At 45.3% G+C, this 8,414-nt stretch overlaps 1 pseudogene; it reads left to right on the top strand.

Annotated features, from left to right (window-relative positions):
• Positions 1 to 6,389: 6,389 nt before the first annotated feature.
• LOC109563711 (flavin reductase (NADPH) pseudogene) lies at positions 6,390 to 7,089 on the top strand (annotated as a pseudogene).
• Positions 7,090 to 8,414: the final 1,325 nt, after the last annotated feature.

Below are 8,414 nucleotides of genomic sequence, written 5' to 3'. Positions count from 1 at the left end.
CTCTGTCATCCCCTTCTCCTGCCCTCAATCTTTCCCAGCATCAGAGTCTTTTCCACTGAGTCAGTTCTTTGTATCAGATGGCCAAAGTACTGGAGCCTCAGCTTCAGCATCAGTCCTTCCAATGAATATCCAGGATTGATTTCCTTTAGGATTGACTGCTTTGACCTCCTTGAAGTCCAAGGGACTCTCAAGACTTCTCCAACACCACAGTTCAAAAGCATCAATTCTTCGGCACTCAGCTTTCTTTATAGTCCAACTCTCACTTCCATACATGACCACTGGAAAAACCATAGCCTTGACTAGATGGACCTTTGTTGACAAAGTAATGTCTCTGCTTTTTAATATGCTGTCTAGGTTGGTCATAGCTTTTCTTCCAAGAAGCAAGCACCTTTTAATTTTATGGCTCCAATCACCATCTGCAGTGATTTTGGAGCTCAAGAATATAGAGTCTGTCACTGCATCATAGTCACTAAATTATAATTTGCTGAATTTAACTAGATTTCATATAATACATTTGGCTAGAAAAAAAGTAAATGTCCCAAAATCATATTAATAGTGGATTAGAAAGAAAACCATAAGTGTTCGAAGGGGACTAGCTTCTCCTTTGGAAAATTTTTTAAGAGAATTTTCTTTGAAAAATGGTTTAAGAGAATGAAATGACACTTAAGGATGAGGAGATGCCATATTTTAACCAAGGGGCTCAGTTTGCCACTGACTGTGTTACTGATGTGGAAATGCCCCAGGCCCAGAAACTTTTGAGAGCAACAGGTTGATCAAATATCCTGACCTTAAATTACCTCCTACTTATATAGGTGAAGTGAAAGTTGCTTAGTCCTGTCTGACTCTTTGCGACCCCGTGCATAGTAAGGGTGAGTAAAAGTGAAATGAGCTGTTGAGTTAGCTTGGAATTCAGGTGAAATTCTATGACTAAATTTACACTAAATACATTAAATTCTATGACTAAATGTACTCTTACTCCTAGAAAAGAAACATAGCTGTGAGTCATCCCAAATGGAACTACTTAAATGTCTATCAATTGTGGAATGACTAAATCATGCTATATTTGTACAATGGATTGCTATTTAGTTATGAATGTTACCTATGACATGACTGATTTTTAAAATAAAATATTGAAGAGTTGCAATAGACAATGCTCACTGTGTTTGCATTAATTTCAAGATAACAGACAGGTTTATGGAAACTCTTTGCCTGCTCTGACCCTGATAGCTCAGTTGCTAAAGAATCAACTGCAATGCAAGAGACCCCTGTTCGATTCCTGGGTTGGGAAGATCCCCTGGAGAAGGGATAGGCTACCCTCTCCAATAATCTTGTGACTCAGCTGGTAAAGAATCCGCCTGCAATGTGAGAGACCTGGGTTCAATCCCTGGGTTGGGAAGATCCTCTGGAGAAGGGAAAGGCTACCCACTCCAGTATTCTGGCCTGGAGAATTCCATGGATGGTATGGTCCATGGGGTTGCAAAGAGTTGGACACAACTGAGTGACTTTCACTTTTTTTTTTTTTTTTCAGAAGTTACTCAAGACACATAGTAGGTCCTAAAGCACCACTTGTTTAATATAAGCTTTCTGGTCAACCTCCTCCCTCCCTATATTAAAGAGTAATTTAGAAATGACTGTGTAGCCATTATAAAAGACTGCCTACATTTTTAAACTGCATTTTGTCTTTGATACCTACTTGGGGAAAAAAAAAGGAAAAATGTCCTTTAATTTTTCCAGTTTATGGGTCACGAGCAACCTGATTACATTGAAATTAGTTTCTACTCATTGTCATCCATTATTTTCCCTTTTTTTATGGTGTCATGGCTCTTTTGTTGCTTTTCCTCTCCAGGCAGAGGAGCTGTACTGAAATGTGTTTATAAGTTGTTGCACATATATCTTGCAGGTTGCTTATTCCTGTTTCCACTTCCATCCTGATTAAATTCAACAAGGACTTTGGCCTTGGGTGAAAAGAGAAGCAAATTTAGCAGTGCTCCTTGAATTTATGAGACTGAGACATGATTTGTTGGTACTGGAGATTGGACACTGCTCTGGAGAGTGGGGCTGATGAAGCAAGAAGAACTTTGCCTCTGATGTCGGCAATCACATGGGATTCACAGGCAGGACTTGGCTGGGCCAAGCCTCCTCTAAAGAGGCTGCATAATGTTCCTTGAGGGGTCAGAAGGTTCCACTAATGTGGCATCTGCTCTTGGAGCACTGAGATGGAAAAGGAAGTGAACCTACATTTCCTGTCATCTATCAGTCTAGTCGCCAAACTAAACATGAAACAGTTTACCTCATTCGTACTGAGCACAGTGAATAGGTTTCCTCTCATTGGAGTACAATTGCTTACAATGTGTGTTAGCTTCTGCTGTACAACAAAGTGAATCAGCTATATGTATACAGAAATCCCCTCCCATGCCCCCTTCCCGACTCCTCTAGGTCATCACAGAGCACTGAGCTGAGCTCCTTGTGCTATACAGCAGCCTCCCACTAGCTGTCTATATTACACATGATAGCGTATATACATGGAGAAGGCAATGGCACCCCACTCCAGTACTCTTGCCTGGAAAACCCCATGGATGGAGGAGCCTGGTAGGCTGTAGTCCATGGGGTCACTAAGAGTCAGACACGACTGAGTGACTTCATTTTCACTTTTCACTTTCGTGCATTGGAGAAGGAAATGGCAACCCACTCCAGTGTTCTTGCCTGGAGAATCCCAGGGACTCTCTATGGGGTCGCACAGAGTCAGACACGACTGAAGCGTTTTAGCAGCAGCAGCAGTGTATATATGTCAGTGCTACTGTCTAATTTGTCCCACGCTCCCCTTCCTCTCAGCCCGTGTCCACAAGTCTGTTCTCTACATCTGCACCTCTGTTCCGGCCCTGCAGATAGGTTCATCAATGCCTTTTTTCCTAGGTCCCATATACACGCATTGTATGTGTGTGGCAGTCACATTAATATACAATATCATTTTTCTGTTTCTGACTTACCAGACAGACTCTAGGTTCATCCACATCACTTCAAATGACCCAATTTCATTCCTTTTTATGGCTGAGTAGTATTCCACTGTATATATGTACCACATTTTCTTTATCCATTCATTTGTCAGTGGGCATTTAGGTTGCTTTCATGTCCTGGCTATTGTAAATAGTGCTGCAATGAACATTGGGGTACATGTATCTTTTTGAATTATGGTATTCCCAGGTTATATGTCCAAGAGTGGGTTTGCTGGGTCATATGGTAGTTCTATTTTTAGTTTTTTAAGGACCCTCGCTACTATTCTCCATATTGGATGCATCAATTTACATTCCCATCAACAGTGCAAGGGGGTTTGTTTTGGCAATAAGGAAGCAGAAGCTCAGGGAAGCTAAATAACATGCTGAAGACCACCAGCTATAAGCAAAGAAACAGGGTGAGATCTGGAAACCACAGCTGTGATTTCCAAGCATGGGTTATTTCTCTGTCAGTTCAGTCAGTCAGATCAGTCGCTCAGTCTTGTCCAACTCTTTGCGACCCCATGAATCGCAGCATGCCAGGCCTCCCTGTCCATCACCAACTCCTAGAGTTTACTCAAACTCATGCCCATTGAGTCGGTGATGCCATCCAGCCATCTCATCCTCTTTCATCCCCTTCTGCTCCTTCCCCCAATCTCTCCCAGCATCAGGGTCTTTTCCAATGAGTCAACTCTTCATATGAGGTGGCCAAAGTATTGCAGTTTTAGCTTCAGCATCAGTCCTTCCAATGAACACCCAGGACTGATCTTTAGGATGGACTGGTTGTATCTCCTTGCAGTCCTAGGGACTCTCAAGAGTCTTCTCCAACACCACAGTTCAAAAGCATCAATTCTTCGGGGCTCAGCTTTCTTCACAGTCCAACTCTCACATCTATACATGACCACTAGAAAAACCATAGCCTTGACTAGACGGACCTTTGTTGGCAGAATAATATTTCTCTGTAGGTACCAAGAAACCTAAAGAAGAGAAATGTGTTAAGCAATGAAATAAAGTTTGGAATAAAGGGCAGTGGTCCAGCTAACAAAGTTGTACCATCAGTGGGGATTGGGGGCAGGTCTCACAGCCAATTAGCAAGGTTATGAGATTTTCTTCAGTGCGTCTCAGAAACCACAGCCAGGATGGAGAAATGATCCAGTTGCTCAAGGGCTGGGATCTGCATCATGAGTGTGGCTAAAGTTTACAAGGCAGCAAATCTGAGACTGACATGAGGGCCATGACGTGTACACACTGAGCCCAGGCTGTGTGCAGAGCTGACTAACTCCAGAAGGGAGAGGGGATAGACTGGGGCTGTGGGGAAGGGTCTGAAGTTAGAGGAAGGGTAATTTGGGGGAAATGGGGAGACAGGGAAAAGAATATCAAAGATACTCAAGGGAAAGAGTAGATGATGTCATTAAAGAGGCCAGTTTCAGGGTTGGATACAGTACAGACAGAACCCAGTACATATCTTATTCTCTGACAAGCTGCTCCCCTCCAGCTGTCAGACTGTGGGTAAGTCTAATGAGATAGGCTTCCAGGGTTATCTGTACTTAAACAGGAGCCTCTTCCTAGACAAAGAAATGGTGCTTAAAAGATAAAGGATGCTTCACTGATAGAATGACAGGCTCTATAAACAGATGCTAACGATCGTGAAAGCTAGATTTCTGGGGAGGACATCCCTCAGTACTTCCTTCAAATCTTACTACACAAGTGAAGTCTGATCTGTACTTGCTCTGCCTGAAGCCATCCTTAGAATGGGTTTTGTTAAAGGGGTTATAGTCCCCAAATTGGGATTTTCTTGCCACAGCCATTGGTTTCCGAGCACTCTCTCCTGTTTTTCTCTCCAACTTCACTCAGCACTACTGCCCTGGTTTCTTCTTCGTTCCTAGAACATTCCTTTCTTGCTGAAAGACTTTGCATTTACCAAGAGGTTTACTCTTCCATCAAAGAGGTCTTCCATGGAAGAGGTCTGGAAACCTCTCCCATCAACTTTCGACTTTTCAGGAGGCAGCTCCTTCTCATGGTTCAGGTCTCTGCCTAAACATCACTGCCTTAAGAAACCACACCCAACCACCGACCTCAAACACATCCTCCACCACCCACCCAGCTACACTGCTTATGCTAGTGGGTGATCACTGTGCCCCTTACCTTCTGTCGCCACAACAGGAAAGGAAGCCCCAGGCAAACAGGTGTATGCTGGTGTATTCTCAATGTCTAGCAAACTGCCTTAGTACAATCAGTTCAGTTCAGTCGCTCAGTTGTGTCTGACTCTTTGTGACCCCATGAACCACAGCACACCAGGCCTCCCTGTCCGTCACCAACTTCTGGAGCCCATCCATACCTATGTCCACTGAGTCGGTGATGCCATCCAACCATCTCATCCTCTGTCGTCCCCTTCTCCTCCTGCCCTCAATCTTTCCCAACATCAGGGTCTTTTCAAATGAGTCAGCTCTTCGCATCACATGGCCAAAATATTGGAGTTTCAGCTTCAACATCAATCTTTCTAATAAACACCCAGGACTGATTTCCTTTAGGATGGACTGGTTGGATCTCCTTGCAGTCCTAGGGACTCTCAAGAGTCTTCTCCAAAACCACAGTTCAAAAGCATCAATTCTTCAGCCCTCAGTTTTCTTTATAGTCCAACTCTCACACCCATACATGACCACTGGAAAAACCATAGCCTTGACTAGATGGACCTTTGTTGGCAAAGTAATGAATGTCTCTGCTTTTTAATATGATGTCTAGGTTGGTCATAACTTTCCTTCCAAAGAGTAAGTGTCTTTTTAATTTCATGGCTGCAATCACCATCTGCAGTGATTTTGGAGCCCAGAAAAATAAAGTCAGCCACTGTTTCCCCATCTATTTGCCATGAAGTGATGGGACTGGATGCCATGATCTTAGTTTTCTGAATGTTGAGCTTTAAGCCAACTTTTTAACTCTCCTCTTTCACTTTCATCAAGAGGCTCTTTAGTTCTTCTTCACTTTCTGCCATAAGGCAGTACAATCAGGGACCAGGTAAAGGATGTTTGGATAAACAAATGAGTAAGTGATCGATTAGCAAGCACCTCAGAGGGGCAGCAGCAGGGTGGAGGAGAGAAAGAAGTGGTTTCATCGGCTGGGATTTGTTCCTTTCACAATGAACCTTTCAACTCTTTCCTGTTGGGCAATTCTAACCAAATTTTCCAGTGTAAAAAGCTTATATAGAAGGGGACAGAGGGAGAAGCATGGCCTTTTGGCCTGGCCCCTCGACCACAGTCTGAGGCTGGAGGTGTGCTGAGGTGTGCCACTCTGAGCAGTCCCTCCCTGTCCTTCCCTCTAAGGAAGGGCAGGAGGGTGGCCCAGCAGCCAGGCCTTCTGGAGTGTCCTGAGACTCCAGGGCCTCGAGCCCCCATGCCCGGCGGCATGGCTGTTGAGAAGATTGCCAACTTCTGCACCAGCAAGATCGGGCTCACCACACTGGCCCTGGCGGTGCAAGCAGGTCCTTACCACCGTGATGTCTGAGGGTGCTGGAATATTGTGGCGGCCATGAAGACCCATGGTGCGGACAAGGTCATGGCCTGCACCTCGGCCTTCCTACCATGGGACCCTTCCAAGGTGCCCCCAAGACTGCAGAATGTGACTGATGATCAAATCCAGATGCAGAAGATACTGCAGGAGTCGGGCCTGAAGTATGAAGCCAGGGATGCCGCCACCTATGGGAGACCAGCCGCTGACTGGGGCCCACACAGGGACCCTGGATGGACGAGGGCCCTCGAGGGTCATCTCCAAACAGAACCTGGGCCACTTCATGCTGCACAGCCTCACTACCGGTGAGTACAAGGGGGACAGCACCTATCCCTCCCATGAGTATGAATAGGGCTCTGACCCCATCCAGGAGCACAGCATCCTGCCAAACAGAGAACAAAGGAAGCAGGGCAATAATCTTGAGTCAGAAGCTTCAAAAAAAAAAAAAAAAAAACAGAAGGGAACAGAGGGCATTTATGATTTTCTTTGGATTCCTCTTGTCCCAGGAGTGATCCTTGGTCCTACACAGCCCACAGCCATGTGAACATGATTATACGCTGAACTGTGTCCCCCCAAATTCCTAAGTTGAAGCCCTAACCACAAGTACCTCAGGATGTGATTGTATTTGGAGATGGTTTCCTGCCATTATTAAGGTGGGCTCTAATCTACCTGGCTAGCATATTCAAAAGCAGAGACATTACTTTTCCAACAAAGGTCTGTCTAGTCAAGGTTATGGTTTTTCCAGTGGTCATGTATGGATGTGAGAGTTGGACTGTGAAGAAAGCTGAGCACCGAAGAATTTATGCTTTTGAAATGTGGTGTTGGAGAAGACTCTTGAGAGTCCCTTGGACTGCAAGGAGATCCAACCAGTCCATTCTGAAGGAGATCAGCCCTGGGATTTCTTTGGAAGGAACGATGCTAAAGCTGAAACTCCAGTACTTTGGCCACCTCATGCGAAGAGTTGACTCATTGGAAAAGACTCTGATGCTGGGAGGGATTGGGGGCAGGAGGAGAAGGGGACGACAGAGGATCAGCTGGCTGGATGGCATCACTGACTCAATGAACATGAGTTTGAGTGAACTCCAGGAGTTGGTGATGGACAGGGAGGCCCGGTGTGCTGCAATTCATGGGGTTGTAAAGAGTCGGACATGACTGAGCGACTGAACTGAACTGAACTGAGTGTCCTTATAAGAAAAGCCAACTTGGACCCACAGAGAGACCTCAGGGATGTCCACGCACAGAGGACAAACCACAAGAGGACACAGTGAGGGGAGAGCTCACTGCCAACAAAGGAGAGAGAACTCAGGAGAAGGCAAATCTGCCAACACCTTGACCTTGGACTTTGGCCTCTAGAACTGTGTTAAGAACAAGTCTGTGTAAGCCACTCAGTCTGTGGAGTGGTGTTATGGCAGCCTGAGAAGACTAATACAAACAGAGATAATAGTCTTACCACCTCGTCGATAACCTTAACAGATGGACCTGACCTCCTGGTACAGAGAAACACGGTCGTGAGTGGGAAAATACACTGGCTATGCACTCATGTCCCAAACACACGACTTCTCACCTCAGGACATTTGCTCAGCTTCCCTGAGTCCATGCCCTCTTCTACAAAATGCCACTAGTGGATGCGTTACATGAGACACGCTTTATGAAAGTATTTGTCATAGATCTTTTTTTTTTTTAATCAAGGAGGTGATGTGCAATTTTTTAACTTAATTTTTTTTTATATTGGAGTATACAGGAGACCTTGCCTGGAGAATCCCAGGGACAGGGGAGCCTGGTGGGCTGCCATCTATGGGGTCACACAGAGTTGGACACGACTGAAGTGACTTAGCAGCAGCAGCAGCATACAGGAGACCTGGGTCCAATCCCTGGGTCAGGAAAATCCCCTGGAGAAGGCAATGGCACCCCACTCCAGTACTC

Source organism: Bos indicus, chromosome 1 (assembly GCF_029378745.1).
Source record: "Bos indicus isolate NIAB-ARS_2022 breed Sahiwal x Tharparkar chromosome 1, NIAB-ARS_B.indTharparkar_mat_pri_1.0, whole genome shotgun sequence".
Classification (NCBI taxonomy): domain Eukaryota; kingdom Metazoa; phylum Chordata; class Mammalia; order Artiodactyla; family Bovidae; genus Bos; species Bos indicus.
This window is presented reverse-complemented; position numbering and strand designations above follow the sequence as displayed.